The 24,535-nt window shown below is 38.5% G+C and overlaps 1 protein-coding gene across 2 annotated transcripts in view; it reads right to left on the bottom strand.

The window, feature by feature from the left end:
- Nucleotides 1–24,535, bottom strand: part of LOC145693484 (RCC1 and BTB domain-containing protein 1-like) — a 170,300-nt gene that overhangs the window by 5,075 nt on the left and 140,690 nt on the right. The window contains exon 12 of one of the 2 annotated variants that reach the window (XR_014132793.1): nucleotides 16,185–16,336. The exons of the other annotated variant lie outside the window; for it this stretch is intronic. The gene's annotated coding sequence lies outside the window, so the exon portion shown is untranslated. The remainder of the gene's footprint in view (nucleotides 1–16,184; nucleotides 16,337–24,535) is intronic. 2 annotated transcript variants of the gene reach the window in all.

Genomic DNA, 24,535 nt, shown 5'->3' with positions numbered 1-24,535 from the left:
ATATTTGGAAACGGTATCAGATTTCTTTATATTTAAAAAAATCAGAAAAATACTTTATACAAAAAACAAAATAAATTTTTTCTTTTCTTTTTGCCGTCCTCACAATGTGTGACGAGGTACAGAAACAAGGCTAAGTGGAGTGTAATTACCTTGCAATATTAGATCAATGTTACAGCTGTCGCGCAACGCTTTGACAACTCACGTGTGGCAAAGTAATGGAAATACATACAATTGAAACTTTTTAAAAACAGGAACACCGGTCTGCGAGAAAAATATCACACAGGATGTCCACCTGTACTCACGAATTAAGGTTTTGTGGATACTATAACAAGTGAACCATGGCAGTTGGCAATTGAGGTACAGGAGTCACAAACCACTGAGGTTCGCTACATTTTCGGTCAACAGACGATTGAGATGAGTTTCTCATGAGTTCAGCAACAGGCCTAGCGGCGGAGCTACATCGGTTGGACCCTTCTAATAAATCCCCAGGATCTACAAATCTGGAGATAAATCGTAACTGATGAGGAGTGGGACTACATATAATAGCAACACACCAGAAATTAGTGGCTCGTTTTAGAATAGGAAGATGCTCACTGTGGAACGAAGGCACTTTGATACGAATCATAATGTAGATTTGGTGGACCACTGCAGTGGAAATCATTCCAGATGGGTGTGCTGTAGAAGCCAATCTCTAGGCTGTACACTTGAACCGCGTGTATCGAGTTTTATGTCAAAAGTATCTGGGTTTGGTGAGGCCAAACCTCGCGCTCCTCTAAACTGACAACGCTCGTCAAACATCATCATGAATTTGAGAGATTCGAACTTCTTTCGGATCTAGTGTATAGCCTCGACCTTGCGTCCTTGACTACCTTAACTTGAAAATGACTCTTTTCCTGCAAAGCCGACATTTAACAACTTGGAAGACGTACAAGTTGGAGTATACGAGTTCCCAACCAAAACTGTGGTGGTACCGGCACGGCATTGATGAGTTTGCCAATAGGAGAGGAAAAGCACTTGAAATCACCAGTCTGTATTTCAACGATTCCCCATACATGTTTCCGTTCTGCTGGGATAAAGTTAACATACTAAAAACGACATTTATCTCGACTCACACGGTATATGTTCTTATCTCCTCTGAGTTTCTCCTATCTAAAACCTGAAATTTAAACAATGTTTTAGCTGACAATTTAGTTTTACATTTAAATAATGATGATCGTAGAAATAAACACAAATTTTTAACTATAAGTACGCAATCCTCAGTTTGGGGAAAATAAGTGGGAATCAAACTCTGACGTTCTTATAAGCCTGGAATTGATCAGACATAATCTCTAATTTATATGTTTAAGTTATCCCAAGATATGAAGTTTACTTTTGTCACATGCAGTACATAGGGTCGATCCTTTATCTTGAAACGTTATTCTAATTGTTGAACGAAGAGAAAACAAAACCAATTCTGTACGAAGCAAATATCAGCAGAGGGCATTTTCGCCGATCTCAAGAGGTTCATCCAATATATGGCTGAGGTTGCACTCTTATTGGCCGGGTACCGATGACGTCACGAAGTTTCAAGTTTAATCTGCTACTTTACTCCTTGCTTTCGTTTCTCTGTTTTCGTGTTGTGTGTGAAATTATTTGCGAAATATATTGCATTATAATTCACCTTTTACGCAGTACAAATATATTGTCCTTAAATAAGTCTTCGTCCATATAAAAGTTTTAAAAAAACGCACTACACATGAATGTTACTACTGTCTACAATTTTAACATTTTTATTAGATTACATATTAGCTGATGGTGCTCACAATGAATATATTGGCTTTTGCAGAAGTCGTGCACTTTGTAACAAAACATCTTTTAAATTCAAATTTACATACAGAACTTGGGTTCCAGTCACTTGATGATGCAAAATTAAAAACGTCTTGGCCTTGTTACTTTTACCATGAACAAAAATGTTTCTCAAATTAACTTTATATTAAACACCCCGTTCGTCTTCATTTGAATCGAAGAGTAGATCTGATTTAGAAGTATTTTGCGGCAAATAGCGTTGTAGTGTCGTTTTAGATAAGCCATGAATGCTCAATGGCACGAGAAATGCCCACCAACTTGAGCTAGATGGCCATCAGGGCCGGTTCTAGACATATCTTAAGTGTAAGCAAACAAAATTTAGGTGCCCACACCTAAATGATAATAAAAGAGTAGAAAGTCGTAATGGACAAAAATTCTTCAAATAATTGTTACAATTGCAAATTTCTTCAATATTTGTAGTCTCCCTGTGGATATTAACAAAAAATAGCGAAATTATAACTAATTGACTGTAGATGAATACTGAACAAAATTCCAATTTTAATAATTAATAGCATTTCTGTTAAACACGCACAAGACACAGTTATCATAGGCGGAGCTAGGAATTGTCTGCTGGGGAGGGCACTAGAGGCCTTTTGAAGGTATTGGTAGGTGGCCATCATAAAGGTGGTATTTTATTATCAAAAACTTGGGTGCATTGCCCCCATAACTCCACCCATGTAAGATATATACCTAAGATGTGTTTTAACAAGTAGGCTACAATTGAAACATAGAAGTTGAAACAGAATAAAACTCATGAGGTTCAAGTCTAGTATTAACACAGGTTTAATTTTGACAAAGAGGTATGCTCTTATGCTTCATTAAAAACATATTTACATGGTATTTTCTAGAAGTCATACAATTATGGTAGTTAGCTTAATTTCTCGTTTTCTTTATTACTAAGAAGTTCTTGTTATAAAGACATCATTTCTAGCTTTCAATTTAGCAAAATCTCTTATTATTGCATCCGACCAACTTCATTGAGCATATAATTTCTAATGGTCATTTAAACCGAAGGTAGTCCGTTTAATCTTTTTTGAGTTATAGTTGATCTCAAATATTTCTTTATTTATTTTAGCTGAACTTGTTTCTCTTCAATCCAGTGACGGATCTTCAAAATCAGGCACCTCCGCAAAATTCTTCTTAACCCCGTCACAGCAAAATTATTCTCAACCCCGTACTTTCCAGTTTTGTATCTCTCATAAGACCAAATAATAGCAAGTGCTTGAGTTTAAGCTAATTATAGTTTTGATTCTCTATTGAAATACATTATTCACGTCTTCTAGTAATTTATTTAATTCTCGTATTCTTTTATAGTTGTTAGACAGCACTGAACATTTAAATTGAACATTTTGAATGCTTAATAATTAATAAGAAGTCATTCACATAGCCTATACTACAAAAGAAGACGATCAAGATTTGAACTTTGTGGTATACCTGAGATAATGTAAAGATATGAATCAAATTGATAACACTGTTTTTCGTCTTTAACATATTGGTGTTACAAGCTTTACACATGATTACGGTAAATAAGACAAATTGTATAGACAACCTTGGCTGCACAAATGTTTCCTTTCGGAGTTATAGGCTCCCGAAAACATTAAAAAAAAAATAATAATAACTTTAAAGGTCCATTGCTGCAGAATTATGGTACCTACCGTAATCGGATCAAGACTTCGCTTAGGAAATAGTATGTGTCCTATCAAAATGTCCAAATTACAGAATCCTGATGTACTTCCACACAATTTGTATAGAGGTAATTGGAGAGTACTTCAAATTACATGCCCGTAGCCAAAATCACTCTAAAAAAATTGCTTCGTGAGTACCTTAGGATTCTGAAACATGTACTTTGGATAGCATACATATTATTTCCTAAGTGAAGTTTTGACCCGACTACAGTATATTCCGTAGTTTTGGAACTATGGACCTTTAAAATTCATTTTTCATGTTTTCGGCAGCCTATAACTCCGAAAGGAAGCATTTGTGCACTCAGGTTGGTCTATACTTTTTGTCTTATCTTGGTGTCAGGAATCACCCCTCAAAAGTTGTCGGTGTTATTTTGAAACATCCTGTATATGCATGCTTTTTTAAAGCGGTACCGTATTGCAGTTTGTGATGCAAAAACATAGAAATGCGATACAAATTGAAAATTGTATCGAAAATTGCGATGCATCTTTCAATCTTTCATTATTACCAAGAAAGCTAAAGTAAGAACCAAGCTGAAAAAAATATTACTATTATTTCAAGAAACTTTTCTTTGAATGGTAAGTTGCTACAAGAAAAAATGTCTCCACTTTGGGTTAAAAAAGTTTTCCGCTCTGTCTTTCCATCCCTCTGTCGGTTTGTTGCTAGTGGGTCATCTTACAGACCGCCCCAGGTTTCCGGTCATCCTATCATTGTTTCTGAGTGTGTAATACTGTCCCTTGAAGAAAACACGCACTCGTAGTAGAAAAAAACAAGCTAAAACTACATTGGACCTGGCCGCACGGTTGTTTTGTTTAAAACACGTGTGTTTTTTAAGACTTGTTTTAAACGTACAGGGTTTGTCCGGGAAGTAATAGGACTGATTTTATTCCGCCATGACGCGCGCACGAACTGAATCCGGTAGAGGGCGTTCCTAGCTAACGAATGAGCGGCTGGTCAGTTGTCTCCGAGCACACTGAGAGTCAGGACAGACTTTTTCGCGCGACGTGTTACTGTGAGTGGCGCAAGCCGAAAATGCAGCGTTCGTTAGAGCAGAGGTACGCGATTAAATTCTGTGTTAAACTCGGTAAATCTGCGACAGAGACGTTTGATATGGTCAAGCAGGCTTACCCAGATGATGCTTTAGCAAGAAGTGGTGTGTTTTGGTGGCACAAGGCCTTTTCGGAGGGCCGGGAAGAGGTCGCCGATGAAGACCGTGCTGGAAGACCTTCGACTTCGACAAACACCGACAATGTGACTCGTGTGCGCGAAGTTTTGAACTCAGACCGTCGACTAAGTATTCGTTTAATTGCCCAGATGTTAAATTTACCAAAAACTGTGGTTCATGAAATTGTGACGGAGCATTTGAACATGCGCAAGGTGTGCGCGAAGATTGTCCCAAAAGTGCTCACTGACGACCAGAAATTGCGGCGAGTGGAATTGTGCCAAGAAAATTTGAACGTGTGTGAAAGCGACCCCCAATTTTTGAATAACGTAATTACAGGTGACGAATCATGGATCTTTGAGTATAATCCCGAGACAAAGAGGCAATCTTCCGAGTGGCACACGTCGGCGTCTCCTCGTCCAAAAAAGGGAAGAATGAGCAAATCCAAAGTGAAAACGATGCTCATTGTCTTTTTTGACATCAAAGGCATCGTCCACCATGAATTTGTTCCTCCTGTTCAAACCGTCAACGCCAAGTTTTACGTGGAAGTGCTCAAGAGACTCAAACGAAGGGTCAATTGGGTCCGACCAGACATCGGAGCCGACTGGAAGCTGCACCACGACAACGCCCCGGCTAACACCGCCTTTCTTGTGAACAGCTACCTGACCAAGGCCGGCATCCCAACGCTTCCGCAGCCGCCCTACAGCCCAGATGTGCCTCCCCGGACTTCTTTTTGTTTCCTCGCCTGAAACACCCGATGAAAGGCAAGCATTTTGAGACGACAGAGGGGATCCAAGCAGCTTGCACCGCGGCTCTCAAGGCTATTCCGGAGAATGGCTTCCGTGACGCCTTCAATGCTTGGAAATCGCGCTGGCAGCGCTGCATCGACGCAGAAAGAGCCTATTTTGAAAGTTTTTAAAGAATTGTAACGATTGGCTCAATATTTTTTTTAAATCGACTCAGTCCTATTACTTTCCGGACAAACCCTGTATGTTTATTTTTATTTTATTTTATTTTGTAAAAAAAATCTGCCAGAGAAAGAAAATTATCAAAAAGTGCCCTTCATTCAGAAGACTATTTTCTTTCCATGTGAATGTTTTGGTTTCTCGTGGATACACCAGATCAATGTGCTGATCTACAATTTATTTTGTCTTTTTTCCCCGTACATTGTATTGTTTAAATGTTTCTCAGTAAACTTGCGAGAAAGTGTCGCAGTCGAAGGTTGGACTACTTGTAGAACTGATATTAAAAAATAAATAAAATAATTATTATTGAAACAAATTTTTGTGTTGTATTCAGAAAACAAACAAACAAAAGGTTATTTGCTAAATTGCGGTTCTGAAATTAAAATAATGCAGACATTCGTTGATACAGTACATGTTGGTTCTCAGTCTTCGTACAACTTGGAATCGTTTAACAAGTTTTACGGGAAGAAAAAAAGGATATCATTTCAAGCAAAATTATTAAAGTAACTTAAACTCTATCAGATAAGAAAACGACCATACGAGCTCGTTGCAAAACGTGTAAGAAAGAACTGTGGGTTTGGTTTAAAGAATGAAGAACTATTATGAAAAATGAAATGCTGTGAAAAAACTGGAAACCCAAATCAGAGATGTTCACCCTCGCGAGGGTGGCCATCTCGAGGACATCCTCACCCTCAATTACCCTCGCCCACAGTGACGCGAGGGCGAGGGAGCGCGAGGGCAAGGACAAGTTTTGGCCGCGAGGGCGAGACAAGCTTCGATGGCGAGGGTGAGGGTGCGCGAGGGCGAGGACAAGTTTTGGCCGCGAGGGCGAGGGTGCGCGAGGGCGAGGACAAGCTTCGATGGCGATGATGAGGGTGCGCGAGGGCGAGGAAAAGCTTCGACGAAGAGGGTGAGGGTGCGCGAGGGCGAGGACAAGTTTCGGCAGCGAGGGCGAGGACAAGCTTCGATGGCGAGGATGAGGGCGGGCGAGGACAAGTTTCGGCAGCGAGGGCGATGGTGCGCGAGGGCGCGGACAAGCTTCGATGGCGAGGGTGAGGGTGCGCGAGGGCGAGGAAAAGCTTCGACGAAGAGGGCGAGGATGCGCGAGGGCGAGGACAAGTTTCGGCAGCGAGGGCGAGGACAAGCTTCGATGGCGGGGGTGAGTGTGCGCGAGGGCGAGGAAAAGCTTCGACGAAGAGGGCGAGGGTGAACGAGGGTGAGGGCCAAGTGTTACTGCGGGAGCGAGGGTGCACTATGGCTAGAGACAACTTCCTTCAGGAGAACGAGGGCACGCAAGGGAGGAGGACAAGCTTCCTTAAAAGCAACTGTTTTGGAGTTTGCTGTTTGACCTCTTTTGGAGAGAGGCAAAATTTAAAATATCATCTGCCATGTTCCCTAGATGAAAAGTTAGTGTCATAGCAAGGTTATACATTAATCGTATTTTTCCTTTCAATTAATTGCAGTAGACAATTTCTCGTGTGTACGTACATAATTATTAAAAATAATAATGCAAATAAGAATAATATTTGATTTTTCCCATGAAAGTTTCCGGGTAGAAATAGCGCTACATTAAGAAGTAAGTGTGCCTCATTGTTGCCCTCCCTGTGCTGGAGACGTTTTAGATAAGAGGTGTCTACTACACTGTCACGTTTAAAGAGTGTTGGTAGACAGACAGGCAGTCACTCACGTCATTCAGCAGTAAATGACAAGAGCGCTGATATCTGAACAAACACAATCAATGAGAGAACCATCAGAATGCAGTAGATCAGATGGAAAAAGACTTGATGGAATGACTTTGGTTCATAGATGGCCATTTTGCTCTGGACTCTCTCGGACTCGGGCTCATTTTTTTTCAACTGGGCTCTCGCTCATTTATTCCTTTGGGAATCGTGCTCGGGCTCACTTCCCTCAGTTGGACTCGCGCTGACTTATTTCATTGGCGCTCGGGGTAGCGCTTAATTATTGAACCCGAGAACGGTTGAGCGCGAATGCCGAGCTAGCGAGCGTTGGGCTCGTGAGTTTGGATGCCCATGAAATGGGCTGATTAATAGCATACATCCTCCTCCAATGTCCACCACTGATGAAGTTGTTACAATTAATCGGAATTTTTAACTTTTCATAGTTTTGTGACAGCCCAAACTATTATCTGAATGGATATTTGTTAAAATAATGTCAGTCACTATTGTATCGATTTTCATTGTTTCTGCTTTTATAATCTACGTGGGTAGAGCTATCATTTAGTTACAAAATAAATAATATGTTTTTTCTTGTCCTTAAATAGAAATATCTGACACGTTAATACTGAAATTTTGTTAAAAGAGCTGCTTTAACAAAATAAATTTAATAAGTTCCACAAGACATAAGTTGTTTATGCAGCCGAAATTTGCAACTGCAGCCGAAATTTGCAGTTGACTGATTGCCGTTTAGCGTCCTTTTTAGTCGGCGAGGCTATATGAGAAGTGGACCTATAGGTTTAACGCGGAATTCGATCCACTGTCGTTCAATGTTCTCCCACTCGGAATTGTCCCCAGGACCCCATGCACCAAAGGTTCGCGTGCAAGCCAGTGAGATAGGGTTTGTATGTTGTGTTGTTCAATGATTTTTATTAGGAATAAAATACGTTACAGGATGCTATACTGATTGTAAATATTATAGTGCAAGTATTGAACGATTGTGTGGTAAAAGGAGAAATATAAATTTGGACAAATTAAAAAAAAAAGGCCTGAAAAAACTGTAGGATATATGAAACATATAAAACTTAGGAAAAGCCACTTCAGCAAAACGAGCAGGATTTTGTTGTGGGTAAACAGTTTAATCATATTATTATTAATTTCGCACAAATGTGCCACACATCATAGCATGGGGGGCAAAGGGGGACAGTTACCTCCCTCCACTCTTTTGAAATGACCCATTAATGTCGCTATATAGTTTCATTTGGAAATATAAAGTTTTTGTATGTATTAAGGTTCATAGAATGAAAATGGAGCCATAAAATATTTGCCGTTCCGTGAGTACGTATTAGTTGTCTCCCGTGCAGTTAAGAAAGCTACAGGAGTTGCGTTTTAATTGCCACGAAAAATGGCTCAAAAATTAACCTATCCGAGTGTACTTTCATATTCATTTCTTCTTACAAGGGCTCGATATGTTAGTCAGCCGCTTTGGAACTAATTGAGATAACATTTCGCAGAAAAAGAAGTCCTTCATAAGCAGTGTTTCTTTCAGAAACAATGTTCTGGGGGGGGGGGGGCACACTTAGTATCCCGGGGCGGCACTGCAGGTACTATTCTATTCATTATTATATTATAGACGTATTATTTTGGTCTCCTTCGGGGGGAGGCTCTCAGAGCTTCGGGGGGCAGTACCCCCCAAAAAAACATGTCTGGAAGAAACACTCTTCACAATTTATTCTGTAATTGCACAAAAATCGACAGTTCCTGAAATGTCTTTTCTTCTTTCTAATAGTAAGGAATATTTGATTTGATTTTTTAAAATATCCCTTCAGCAGTGAGACTATATGAGACGTGAACCTACCGATTAACGTAGAATACGAACCACATGAGCTCCCGCCAGGAATCGAACCCGGGTCTCCGACGTCAAAGTTGCGGCATTGCAGTGTAATATACGAGTTCAGGGGTGTACATATACAATTTTGTATATACAATTAAATTTAGTGAATTCAACATAATTCTAGGTTTCAGGATTATTTGGGATAACTGGAGTGTGGAGTGATTCTAAGTATTGTTGAAATGAAATGAAATGAAATCTTTAAGTTTAACGTCCCATGGTTATGCCGGTTAGGACGGACTTCTGGTGGGAGGGGGGTTGTAATACTGCTACTTAGAGCTACTTTTAAGAGCTCCAAACTCTGGGATGCGTTTTATTTGTATATATAAAATAAAGAAGTTTCCTCCTCTAGGGGGGGGGAGCGATCGCCCCGATCGCCCCCCCTGGATCCGCCACTGACGATAAGGAAATAATTCAACAAATAGGTTGAATAATTGATGCTCTGATCCTCACGAAGGAGGCCCTCTCGAGGCCTCCTCACCCTCAATTACCCTCGCCCTCAATGATATGAGGGCGAGGTGCGCGAGGGCGAGGAAAAGTTTTGAGCACGAAGGCGAGGGCGAGCGAGGATAATGGACAACACCTATCGCGAGGGCGAGGTCAAGCTTCGAGGGTGAGGGTGCGCGAGGGCGAGGAAAAGCTTCGACGAAAAGGGCGAGGGTGTGCGAGGGCGAGGAGAAGCTTCGACAGCGAGGGTGAGGGTGCGCGAGGGCGAGGACAAGCTTCGATGGCGAGCGTGAGGGTGCGAGAGGGCGAGGAAAAGCTTCGACGGCGAGGGCGAGGACAAGTTTCGGCAGCGAGGGCGAGGGTGCGCGAGGACGAGGACAAGTTTCGGCAGCGAGGGCGAGGGTGCGCGAGGACGAGGACAAGCTTCGATGGCGAGGGTGAGGGTGCGCGAGGGCGAGGACAAGCTTCGATGGCGAGGGTGAGGGTGCGCGAGGGCGAGGACAAGCTTCGACGGCGAGGGTGAGGGCGCGCGAGGGCGATGGACAATTCCATTCGCGAGGGCGAAGTAAAATGAACATCTATGACCCAAATAGTTGATCAGAAAATTGTTTCTGATAATTCTAACGTCAGTTATGTGGTTGACATGCAACTGGAAACTTCAGGTAATAATTAATTTTGTATCAACAATATCTTTTTCATTATATTATGAAAATTTTATTTTGTCCCTCTTCCCCACCTCAGTTCTAAATTGTCTTCAAAACTTTACACCTCGGCATTGCTTGAATGAAGGGACCAGGCGAGAAAACGCAAGGTATGGCAGTAACTAACCATTAAAACGTGATACTTATTGTAACATCATTAAAGCGTGATACTTATTGTAACATCAATACCGAATGTCAGTGTCTGGGACAATTTGATCTCAATTTGTTTGTTTGTCTGTATGTATGCACCATGCTAGGCAGGGCGCAATTTTCGGTCTTTTAACATTAAATTTTGACGGTAGAGGCACGGAACGTCAGAATTTGCTGTAGTGATTTTGACTGCGATCCGACGTAAAATTTCAAAAGTAGTGGTTCGGATCCCACTTTAAACAAAAAACCCTATCTCATATAGCTTTGTTACTGATACAAGACTGTAATCAATCATACTAAACAAACTAATTTTATGCGATTCGAACAAACTTGGGTTGCGGGATAAATTTGACTCTAACTCAGCTTTTATAAAATATTTGTAGATATGGAGAATTCAGAGCACAAGGGATCGAAGTCCATTTTAAGAAAGGTTCACTTTTCCTTCAACAAACGTAGTATCTTTGTACGAAGGATACGAAATAAATGAAACAAAAAGCACATGAAAGTGTGTGACTAGAATTTCATAGGACAACCGCTAGAAGGGCGTTGGTGGTGGTGGAGAAGGGCTAATTTCCTCCATCTTTGCGCATAAATTTAAGATATCAACATTATATTGTGTATGCTGCAGCGTGGGAATGATTAACAAGTCAAGATCCGAATGCTATAGTCAAGATCGGTTGGAAGAGCAAAAAAGTCTTAATAAATACGTTATTACACGATTTTGAAGTGTTTAAAATCATGTTTTAAACTGTTCAAAATGTTTTTTAAAAAATGTATTTTTTCGTGTATTTTAAAACATGTTTAAAAATTTTGAACACCTTTTTCGTGTTTTAAACACAGTTTTGTTCTTTTTTTTTTTTTTTTTTAAAAAAACTATTTTTTCCAACCCTGCCTGGCCGATATATTGTCAGCATGAATGGAACTTGGATGTAGTTAGTAAAACGCAGAAGCGCGTACAGTAGATCACTAAAGCAGTACGGCATTCTTCAGTGCTGAAAATATACAAAAATACACTTCTCTTTCTCTCTCTTTTCCTTTCGTTTTTTATTCTCGCGGGACACCACGAACCTAACACAGGAAACATCTCGATCAAAGGGACTGACTCTCTCTTTCTTTCTCTCTCTCTTTCTCTCTCTCTTCGGATGTATGTACCTAAGTAGAAAGAACAGACACCGCGATGTCTTTCTGGAAGGTCCGTCAACTTGGAGTGCGGAATCGGCAAATCACACATTAAACATGTTCATAATTTTGTACACATTTTGTACATTTTGGTACACTTTGTATACTATTGTGTTTCCAGAAATTTTTTGATGAAAATTAGTGCTCCAAGTTGACGTTTGAGTGCGGAATCACCAGATCCGAGGTTTAAGTTGCTAAAAATAATTTGCGAATTTTGTACAATTTTGTGCTACCCTGTGTTCCAAGAAAATTAACTTTAAAATTTCGAACTCAACCATCAACTTGGAGTGCGGAATCATCATATCGAAGAGTTAAGTACACAAAAATGATCTACGAATTTTGTACATCTTTTAAAAACGTTTGTACATCCCTGTATTTCGAGAAAATTGGCTTTAAAATTACGGATACTACCAAAAGCAGACCATCAAGTTGAAGTACCGATTAACAATGCCAGACATATAATTAGCGGATCTGATTGTACATGTCCCGGAGAATTTTGTATTCCTCCCGTAGAATTTCGTACACCATTCAAATAATTTTGCACACCCCTGTGTTTGGAGAAAATTAGCTATAAAATTTTGAACTCAACCACCAACTCGGAGCGGAATCTTTATATCGATGACTTAAGTAGACAAAAGTAATCTACCAATTTTGTACACAAAATTATATCCACTTCTGTATTTCGAGAAAATTGGCCTTAAAGTTATGGATTCTAACATAAGTAAACCATCAACTTGGAGTGCCGATTAGCAATATCCGATATGGTTCTTCATGTTCCGTATAATTTTGTACACCCCCTGTTTGGAGAAAATTAGCTCCAAAATTTTGAACTCAACCATCAACTTGAGTGCGGAATATTCATATCGAAGACCTTTGTGGTGGACAAACACCGTGTGCTTGGGTTTCCTCGGGTTCTCCCATTTCCTCCCACTTTCTTCATTCCACCATTTCATTCATTTCTCATCATCACCGTCTCCTTTAGCCTAGCCGGCATAATCGTGGGACGTAAAACTCAAAGATTCCATTTCATTTCATACCGAAGACTTAAGCAGACACAAATATCTACCAATTTTTTTACACTTTTAAAAAAATGTACACTCCAGTATTTCGAGAAAATTGGTCTTAAAATTACAAATTCTACCATAAGCAAACGAACAACTTGGAGTGCCAATTAGCAATATGAGACATATAATTAGCGGATATGATTGTACATCTCCCGTAGAATTTTGTACACCTTTGAAATAATTTTGTACACCGTGTTTTGTGAAAATTATCTCCAAAATCAAGAACTCAACCATTAACTTGGAGTGTGGAATCATCATATCGAAGATTAACGTACGCATTATAATGTACGAATTTTGTACACTTTTCTACACCTTTTTTAAAAAAATGTACATCCCTGAATTTCGATAAAATTGACAAACTTACGGATTCTACGTAAGCAAACCAAGTTGGAGTGCCGATTTGCAATATCAAATACGTAATTCGCGGATATGGTTCTTCATATCCCGTATAATTTTGTACTTTTAAAATAATTTTGTACACCCCTGTGCTTCGAGAAAATTAGCTCTAAAATTTTGAACTCAACCATCAACCTCGAGTACGGAATCATCATATCGAAGTTTTAAGTACACAAACATAATCTTCGAATTCTGTACACTTTTGTGCACCTTTTTAAAAAATTGACCCCCCGGTATTTCTTTTCTGTACACCCCTTAAATTTATGGATTCTACCGTAGGCAAACCATCAAGTTGGAGTGCTAATATTGGAGATTTGAAGCTAATTTTCTCGAAACACAGGGGTGTACAAAATTATTATAATGTACAAATTTCTACGGTAATGTACAAAAATCTACGGGAGGTGTACAAAACTCTACGGATATGTACACTCATGTCCAAAATGATTGTCGCATATCTATAACAGTCTTCTTGTAAGACTATAATTTGATAATGATTTTGCAGGGTACTTTTAACACTGACACTATGTGTATAATCGGAAAATGCATATTTGTGGTAAATTTTATAGGAAAAGAATTGTAATACGAAACTTAGAATGAGTAAAATAAAATGTTGCTAAATGGACAAGAAAATTTTATTTTCGTTTTATTGTCCTTATTTACTGCTCTTTTGACATTAAATTTGCCACATACATGTCTTTGCCGATTATACACATACTAACATTATAAGAAATACTGGGCGAATTCGTTACCAAATGATATTTCTACAACAACATATTTATAGATATGCGACAATAATTTTGGACATTAGTGTATAATGATATCCGCTAATTATATGTCTGGTATTGTTAATCGGCACTACAACTTGATGATTTTGCTTATAGTAGAATCCGTAATTTTAAGGCAATTTTCTCGAAATACAGAGGTGTACAATTTAAAAAAAAAATGTACAAACGTGTACAAAATTCGTAGATTATTTTTGTGTACTTTAATCTTCGTTGATGATGATTCCGCACTCCAAGTAGGTGTCTAACTTTGAAATATTTTTAGCTAATTTTCTCGAAACACAGGGGTGTACAAAATTATTTTAAAGGAGCACAAAATTATTCGGGACATGAAGAATCATATCCGCTATTATATGTTTGGTATTGCTAATTGGCACTCCAAGTTGATGGTTTGCTTTCGTAGAATCCGTAAGTTTATGGCCAATTTTCTCGAAATACAGGAATGGATATAATTTTTAAAAGATTTAAAAAAGTGTACAAAATTCGTGCAGTATGTTAATCTTCGATATCATGATTCTGCACTCCAAGTTGATGGTTGAGTTCTTAATTTTGGAGATGATTTTTACGAAACAATGGGTGTAAAAAATTATTTCAAAGGTGTACAAAATTCTAACGGGAGGTGTACCAAATTCTCCGGAACATGTACAATCATATCCGCTAATTATATGTCTGATATTGCGAATCATCACTCCAACTTGATCGTTTGCTTATTGTAGAATCCGTAATTTTAAGGCCAATTTTCTCGAAATACAATTGTTTACAAATTTTTGAAAGTTGTATAAAAGTGTACAAAATTCGTAAATTATTTTTGTGTACTTAAATCTTCGATATGAATATTCCGCTCTCCAAGTTGATGGTTGAGTTTGAAATTTTAGAGCTAATTTTCTCGAAACACAGGGAGGTACAAAATTATTTTAAAAGTGTATAAAATTGTACAAAATTCGCAGATTATTTTTAGCTAATTAAATCTCGGATCTGGTGATTCCGCACTCAAATGTCAATTTGAAATGAGGAATTTTGATAGTAAATATCTGGAAACACAGGGGTGTACATTTTTTTAAAGGTGTACAAAAATATACATATTATGAACATGTTTAATGTGTGACTTGCCGATTCCGCACTCCAAGTTGACGCTCTCTTTTTGGGTCTAATTGTTGAATTTGCTGTTGTGGTAAAACTCTCATTTCGCTAAACTTGACAAATAGTATAATAAAATATGAAGTTTTCCCAGTAATTCACAATTCCATTTATAATGAATGGAATTGTGAATAACTTTCGTATTTATTGGACTTCTTTTATGAATCTATAATTACTCATTATAGCACACAAAATGCGATACAAATTGAAAATATAAATTGTAAAAAAAAAAAAAAAAAACCGCTGATATACATATACAGGATGTTTCAAAACAACACCAACAAAATTTTGGAGATGATTCCTGACACCAAAATAAGACAAAAAGTATAAACTAACCTGGGTGCACAAATGCTTTCTTCCAGAGTTATAGGTTGCCGAAAACATGAAAAAAAAATGAACTTTAAAGGTCTATAACTCTAGAACTATGTGACCTACTGCAGTCGGGTCAAGGCGTCACTTAAGAACTAGTATGTGCCCTTTCCAAAAATATATGTTTCAGAATCCTACGGTAGTTTCGCAACAATTTTGAAAGAGAGTTGTTGAGTACATCAAATTATAAGCCTACAGCCAAACTCCCTCTATAAAAACTGTTGCAAGAATACTTTAGGATTCTAAAAAAAAAAAAAAAAAAAAAAAAAAAAAAAAAAAAAAAAAAAATTTGATAGGGCACATACTAGTTTCTAAGTGAAGTCTTGAACCGACTACTTTAGATCCCATAGTTTTGGAGCTATGGACCTTTAAGGCTCATTCTTTCATAAAGCGTAAAAAACTAGCTTATGAAATCAATAAACGACGCGAAGGATACTATTCGGCAGCCTGTAACTCCGAAAGGAAACATTTGTACATCTCTTAACTTGGTCTATACTTTTTGTCTTATCTTGGTGTCAGGAATAACCTCCCAAACGTTGTTGTTTTGAAACACTCTCTATATATAATTGTGTTTTGTGTGTGTGTGTGTAAGCCTAATACATAAGAACAAAATCATGAAATTCTTCCTTTCTGCAAAGAGGAAGTTGTCTCAAGTAATATGACAAATAAAGTAAAACAAGAGAAAGAAAATGCAGCCACTTCGATTTTACTCAACAAAGATACGACAACTACTACGGTACCCTCGTCACGTGTCGTCCATAGCTCTTCCGCAGCATCGACTCGTAAGATCCGGTGGGCTCCAGTCTTATTCCATCGGCAAAGCTAGAGTAAGCCGCCTCGACCTCACTTGAGCAATGGCTGGATACAAACTCCAACGGCCATCCATCACGAACTGCAAATAAGTCTTAGCGTCGAGACACATACACACAGGCACTAATTTCAAATTCTACACAGAAACGTGAAGGTCAAACTAGTTGTGTTAAAGAGTACGAGAAAGGAAGGAGAGAGAGGGGAAAGGGTATCACGATTAATACTGATCGCTTCGGCGCACTACGGTAGGTTGACAGATATTAGGTACTTAATGTCTTCAAATTGACACTTATTACACCACTTCTACAAAAGAGAAACGCAATAGCTACAGAAAATTTCCTTTTGATAAAAGCCCAAACATGTTACAGAAAAAAATGTACGAGGGCGGTTTCATAAGTAACTTGGCTCGCATCTAATAGATGGTGCTATCATCTGTATTTATTCATAGAAACGAAACTTTATGTCAAGGTATGATCTGTGCCCTTAAGTTATTCTGACAGTAATTCGTTATCTGACAGCTGCTTAAACAGAAGTATTTTGAATAATCGTGAGAAACATATAAAATTGGAACTCGTGGTATCATTCTCTTTTCTGGAAGGGAAAAACATCCAAGAAAATTCATGAGAGGGTTTTATCTACATTGGATGACTCATGCCCTTCTTATGAAACTGTTCGATTTTGGGTAAACCATTTAAACGCAGCAGAACAAGCATTCACGACGCACCACGTCCTGGAGTCCCGAAATCAGCTGTGATACCCGAAATCATCAATAAAGTCCATGATCTGGTTTTAGCCGACACACGAGTACAACTGCGTGCGAGTCGGCAGAATTCACAGACACCTCAACTGAGCTGGTTCACTTCATTTGCACAATGAACTTCACATGAAAAAAAAAAAATAATAAAATAATAATAATAATAATAATAATAATAATAAGCTTTGCGTAAGATGGGTGCCGCATTTACTCACTCCAGAGCAGGTAAAAATCAGCAATTTATATGCGTATTTCGCGGCTATATTCGATACACGATGTAGAAATTGTGATCCATTTGTATTATTTTCTTCACCTACTAGTGATAATGGACCTTTTCACCAAATTTCGTTCTTGTAGTACGAGCTGTTTAGTTCAGGATTTTGTTCGGCCATATTGGTTTTCAGATGGCGATATTTTGAACTGTTTAATGCTTTTCGTACACGTCTATGATACTGTACTTCCATAGTACAATTCATTTTCCAGATATGAGTCGTTGACACTTTGACATTTTGATCGGCCATATTGGGTTCAATACGTCAACGTCCGCGAAATTTCAAACCAATAGATGTGTAGTATTCTGCAAAACATTAAGTCAATTTGCCCATGGGAAGTGGATGAGAGGTTGCTTGCAAAAGTCAATTGGCATGACCTTCGGGCGGCCATATTGGATTTATCCTTTGCTGTCGGCCTGGCATATTTCACCAGTATTCCTTCGTGTTCCTCCTCTATCTAAATATATGCGCAGTTTCCGGATCCCCGATTCTTGGGAGAGAACCTTTACTTGTTAATATCAAGCAGTATACAAAATTAAATATTGTTTTGTAGTTTTGCGTAGTTAGACTATAATGCTCTTTGTCAATAATTTCATTTGTTGATTCAAGAAATCTTCGAAATAACATAGGCCTTATTTACCCTCCTAATCTTATTGAAATCATAGATAATCTAGGAATGTGACAATTCAACGTAAATACGAATAGGTATATGATTCTTATTGTTGCTCTTCAAAATTTGTTTCCTATATGTCTAAGAATAGTTTTTAGCTTGGGTACGCATTTCCTGCATGGGGAGGTTTTTTCCAATATGGCCGCCAAAATGGCCGATCAGCTAAAGTGCAACGTTGGTAGAAAATAGCCTATACCTCCGAAACTATTGCTTTTAGCACAAAATTTCAAAGGACCAAAGTTGATCAGCACATTATTTTAAATTAGATAGATACGTCATTTTTACAAGAATTACATAAAGTTTCATATTGACAATGAATATAATTTTTTTAAAACCATTAATTAAACTTGTTAAGAAAACTTTAAATATGTGAGGTTAATTTGATTTTTTTTATGTTTTAGGATTTTATAAAGCTACATCTGTAAAAAGGCAAATGAATAAAGATTATAAGAAAGCACAACTTACCCCAGCACCAAAGCGACAGAAGAAAATCAGCAATTTTGAAATATGTGTTATATATAAGACGCCATTTCATGTCTCTACTGCACAGGCAATTCATGGAACATGCAAATATAAATCTTTAATAACGTATTTGAACCACGTTGGTTTATGCAGTAGCTATGACACTGTTCAAAGATATATTGTAGCAAGACGTGTGGAACGGTGGATCACTGTGTCCCATTGCCAACACACTTAGCCAGAGGTGTTCCGTTTCGAGCAACTATGGATAACTTTGACCATCAAGAGGGTACAAAATTAGGCATTCGTAGCTTGCATAACACAATCTTAGTACTATTTGGTCTAGGAATTAATTCGTGCGGGTGGACAAGAGATGGCGCAACGAACGGAGCGTCCCACAGTTCCGTGTATCCACACATGTGTTGCAAACCCCTGTCATCGCGTATCGTTCGTAGTATAGGGCAGTGGATTAAAGCGTCAACAACACCAGTTTGTAGTTAAGTGAACATGGCGCAATTTGTGACTGATAAAGTGTTTTTGCGGGGTGTCCTGCTGCATTACTTTAACATGCAGAAAAGTGCGACTGAAAGTCATCGTATTTTGGTGGAAGTGTATGGTGACCATGCTCTAGCTGAGCGAACGTGTCAGAAGTGGTTTGCACGGTTTAGAAGTGGTGATTTTGGCTTGGCAGACCAAGAGCGAGCTGGACAGCCAAAAAAATTTCAAGACGAAGAATTGACAGCATTGCTCGAGCAGGATTCGTGTCAAACGCAGGAACAACTTGCAGCAGCATTAGGCGTTGATCAAACAACAGTCTCCAAACGCTTGAAAGCCATGGGAATGATTCAAAAGATGTCACATTGGGTTCCACATGAATTGAAAGACAGAGACGTTGAAAGACGAAAAACCATTTGCGAATTGCTGCTTCAACGACAGAGCAGAAAGGGGTTTCTGCATCGAATTATTACGGGTGATGAGAAGTGGATCCATTACGAGAACCCTAAACGAAAAAAGGCCTGGGTGAAACCAGGTGAACCAGGTCCATCACAACCAAAACGAGATATTCACTGTGCAAAGGTTATGCTGTGCATATGGTGGGATATGAAAGGTGTGGTGTACTATGAGCTGCTGCAACCGGGTGAAACTATGAATGGAGAACGTTATCGACGACAATTAATGCGTTTGAAGCAAGCTCTGGCCAGAACACGACCAGAATGGGAGAACAGACATGATAAACTTATTGTTCAACATGATAACGCTCGCCCACATGTCGCAAAACCGGTCAAAACCTATTTAGAAAATGTCGGATGGGAAGTTTTACCCCACCCGCCGTATTCACCAGACGTTGCTCCTTCGGACTACTACTTGTTCGATTGCATGAATAACGATTTGATTGGACAGCGGTTTACTTCTTCAGAAGATATCGAAACATGGGTCTCTGACTGGATCGCTTCCAAGGATGAGGACTTCTTTCGCCACGGAATCCGTACATTGCCTGACAGATGGGCGAAAGTGGTGGCTAGCGATGGACAATATTTTTCTTAAGGTATTTATGTATTTTGTGTTTGTACTACAGCTTCAATGTGTGCGTACCAACCGCACGAATTAATTCCTAGACCAAATATTTTAGAATATACATTATAATACAGTAATTCAGAGTTTAGATTTGAACAGTTTTACACTTGGTAAACACAACAAAAACTAAATGATGTTTTAAGCTGTCAAAAGCTCATTCCATTTAACAACCCTAAAGAGAAAACATTGATCATAATTTATGTCTAGTAACTATCCCAGGCACACAAACATCAGTTTCAACATTAAAAATAGATTTTACATGGTCAATGGCATGATTTTTACCTAATTATGACCTATCTACTACCGGTTTCCGAGATAATTGCTCTTCCTTGTGGAGCTCTTTTAATTCACTTATTACTGAAAAGGAGCTTCCAAACACTTTCACCATCTGCTCTCATTCTTTTTTTCTAGCCACCAATCATCTATTTAGACAACCATGGTAAATTTTATGGACCTTTTGATACAGGTAAATCAAGAGTGTGGAACTCTGTGGAGTGAGGAAGGAGTATACCATTTAGCCAAGGAACTACAGTTGCAGTTTCCTGCTAAGTTTGAAAATATCTTTTTTTGAACTGGGCTCATTTCATACAACTAAAATCATAATAAGCTATCTTGAACTATATCTCAAAGATAGTGAAAACTGAAATATTTGGTCCTAAAGTGATCGAAAGTGCATAACAAGGTTCATTACTTTAAAGGAGTTCTATGAATCCAGTCTCAACAGTTATTCATGAAATCTAAAATTAAGAAGTACGAGCACTCTTTGACCAATTCAAAATTCTGGAAACTTTGTGCAAAGACAAGGATCGTATTATAATGCGAAGAAGAAAGCTGAAGATGTGAGTGGTTTTCTACAGGACTTCCATGCTGACTTTCTTACCTTAAACAGGACGAATAAAAGTCCAAACGTTTCGTTATTGTAACGTTTCTTATAAATACTTTATTCCCTATATTGAGAGACATCATTAAAGCTGATAGAGATTGGAACTGGGATCTCTATTTATGTGCATTCGGCAGAGCCTTGCCTTTGATAAAGTCAATTATGGAAGATGGGGTTCAGTTTACTATGAAGACTGTTTGAAATTTCCTGATATAGTAGTCTTTAAAAAGAGGCGAATTTGTTGTTCAGCATGGAGAAAAGAAGTTAAGCAATGTAAGTATAAATCAGATCTTGGAGATGTGACACAACCAACTAGCTAAAGGGCAGTGTGGTATTATAGGAATGACCCAGAGGATAGAGACTGTACCATTACTAGATTTAATCAACCATGAGCCATCCTCAATAAGTATGCTTCATAGATGAATCTGTGGAATTGAAACAAATATGAACATAACCTACATCACGATAGATCCACTCTCGTTAAGAAAAGGCTACCAGAGTAAAGAAAAGCCGAAAATTGATGTGAAAAGCGGAAATATCTAATGCTGAGAGAAAAATTATTTCAAGATATCGTGGCTACTCAATTAATAAATTTTTAACATTTGAGCTAACAGCAACGTCATTCTTTTTGGTCAAAGATGGTAACCAGATAAACTCAAACAAATCAGAATCAGTAAAAGAGCTTGAAATAAAAGCAAAAACCACATCCCTATTTCATCCAAACACACCCCGCATAGTATTTGATTTTATTCTTCATGCTTGCACTATAGCTGCTACTACTGTAAATTCACCTCTCCAAATCATCCAAAAAGATTGATATTGTCTTTGATATTTACAAATATGATAGTATAAAAGCTGCAAAAAGATTGAGACGAATTGAAAAGGATCCAATTAACATAATAATCCCAAGCAGTGTTACACCTTTGCCTAAAGACATGGATGCATTTTGGACTTCAATTCAAAACAAAACACAATTTCAACAGTTCTGCAGAACATTTTATTCAACAAAAGGATTAACTTTCAAGTAAATTAGTTTATTTTAGTGTTATTGATGGAGAACAAGCTCACAAATTAGAAGAAAGCAATGCGATAGAAGAACATCATCAGTGTAGTACCCTTGAAGAAACCAATGAAAGAATATTTCTTCACATAAATCACACTGTAAGTACTCGAACGTTGAAAGTGTGCTAATAGCATTATTAGACACTGATGTGTTTGTTTGTGCTGTTTATTATTTTCATAAAGAGTTTCAATCGAATGTCGTAAACGAATTTTGGACCTTTTCTGGGAATGGACAATCTACAAGATATATCCCAATATACGATGTTATGTCAAATTGTTTCAACACGAGTTATTGAAGTACTTACTGCGATTCATTCTGTGGGTGGATGTGATACGATTAGGAAATTTGGTATAAAACAAGCAGCTTTAAAATACGTAGAAGATTATTCATACTTTATTAAAGACTTCGGAAAAGATGGTCTGTCATGCTAAATAACTGAATTTGTGAAGAGTTTTTGACAAGGATGCTGTCTAAAGACTTTAAGAAAATAGATAACTTAAGAGTCATAAAATAGCATCAAATGAAAACTTAAGACTTCACAAAGCTTCCACTAACATAATCTAGTACGGCATTACATATCGAGAGGACATATTTACAAGCTAACTGGTGGTACAGTCTGTTAACAGATCTACAAGATATACGCAATCTTAGTGAATATGGATGTGTGGAACTTGAAGCAGGGTGTACTCCTCAAATTACCTCAGAACAACCTCCTCCTGACTTCCCTTACATTTCTACTTGTCAGCTTTGTGCACGGCGAAACAATTGTATACGTAGAAAGAATGTAACAGCCTGTTCCAGATTCTATACTTGTGAATTTTCAAAGTGTCAAAATGACTCGAATTAGCCTCTATTATATTATATATAGAGAGATTGGACTTCACTAATAACCATCTACTGCTCTTACGTTATAATGGGTCTAATTATAATCACTCCTACGTTTAAGATTGCGTAAGTTATCAAAATGTATATTTTACCTTAGTAATACTGCAAAGAATGCAGTGTTTTCATTATTAAAGCTTTTTTTTTATAACCTTTTATACTAATTTTTCTTTTGAAACTGTTCGTACATTATCCAAAAAATATGTACTGATTAATTTTAGTCCTTTAGGACTTTGTGCTGAAAGCAATAGTTTCGGAGATATAGGCTATTTTTCACCAACGTTAAACATTGACTGGCGGCCATTTTGGGAGAAACCTCCCCATACCAGAAAAGTTAACTACTACTCTTAGACATATAGGAAACAAGTTTTGAAGAGAAATTCTCTATACACCCCCGTACAACAGTCGTCAGTAGTATGGCTCTTAGACTAGTACGAGTTCAAACTGGAGTCAAACGCCGCTGCAGCGGGGCGGAAGGTATGCCAGGTCTTTGGTGAGGATGTCATGACTACGCGGACAGTTTAACAAGTTTATGGACGGTGACGAAACACTCGAAGACGTACCACGTGCCGGAAAACCAACACACGTACAAAATGAATATCTTTAGGCAGGAATTGAGGCGAACAGTAGCCAGACATGTGAGGAACTGGGACTATAATTCAGTGTGAGTAGAGAAACCATTCAGTAGCACCTCCAACTTAGGAAGCACTACAAGCTGGGTCGATGGGTCCGGGCCAGAAGGAAACACGAGGAGACACCTGTGTTTCTTTGCTGTCTCATCTAAGGAAGGAGCCATTTCTGGACAGGATGTTGACATGTGATTAGAAGTGGGCCCTGTACGAAGCACCACGGCGCCGTCATCATTGATTAGCATCCACGAACCGGTTCCAAAACAGCCAAAAGCAGCACTGTGCCAGAAGAAGGTCCTCTTATGTGTTTAGTGGACTGTTCGCGGCATTGTGCAACGGGAACTGCTACCAGCTGGCCAGAGCATCAATGCAACTATGTACTGTCAGCACTTGAGTCCTGTTCAAGAAAAACTCAAAACTCTGGAGCTAGCACTTCTGAATTGCAAAGGGGTTCTCCTGATACAGGACAACGCTAAGCCCCACGTGGCTAGGATGACCCGGAACACCATTCTACGCCTCGGGTGGGAAACGCTATTGCATCTGCTATGCTTCCCGGACATTGCACCGTCCGATTATCAGCTGTTCCGTTCTTTGGGCAATCACCTTACCGGACGCCATTTTAAATCCCTAGTAGACGTGCAAAATGAACTTGATCCCTTCTTCGCTTTATGGCCCACCAAGTTCTACCGCGATGGAATCCATGGCCTTCCAGAACGTTGGCAGAAGGTCGTCGATGTTGATGGGACTATTTTTGATCTTACAGGTACGTCTTAGGTGGCATATCGATGTTTGAAGATGGTGGGTGGAAAAGCGACAGAACTTTCTTGGTTATCTTTATACTTTAGATAAAAATAGTTGCGACAGATCCTGAATTGTAGCATGTATCCGGTTGACCAGAAAAAGTGAGCTGGCACCACTAGTTATAAATACCATCATTTGTACCTAAGATCAAGCAATAATGCTACAATGTAAGTAGAGTTCTCCATAGTCGGTTTATGGGAACCAACATATTTACGAATTTCATGCTCAATTATGTATATTGTGTCACTCTGATTCATCTGGAACCACATGTACTGTACACTTAAGAAACCATATAA

This window comes from Thermobia domestica, chromosome 8 (genome assembly GCF_964235325.1).
Source record: "Thermobia domestica chromosome 8, izTheDome1.hap1.1, whole genome shotgun sequence".
NCBI classification, from domain to species: Eukaryota; Metazoa; Arthropoda; class Insecta; order Zygentoma; family Lepismatidae; genus Thermobia; species Thermobia domestica.
Note: the sequence above shows the minus strand (reverse complement) of the source record. Positions and strands in the feature narration are given on the sequence as shown.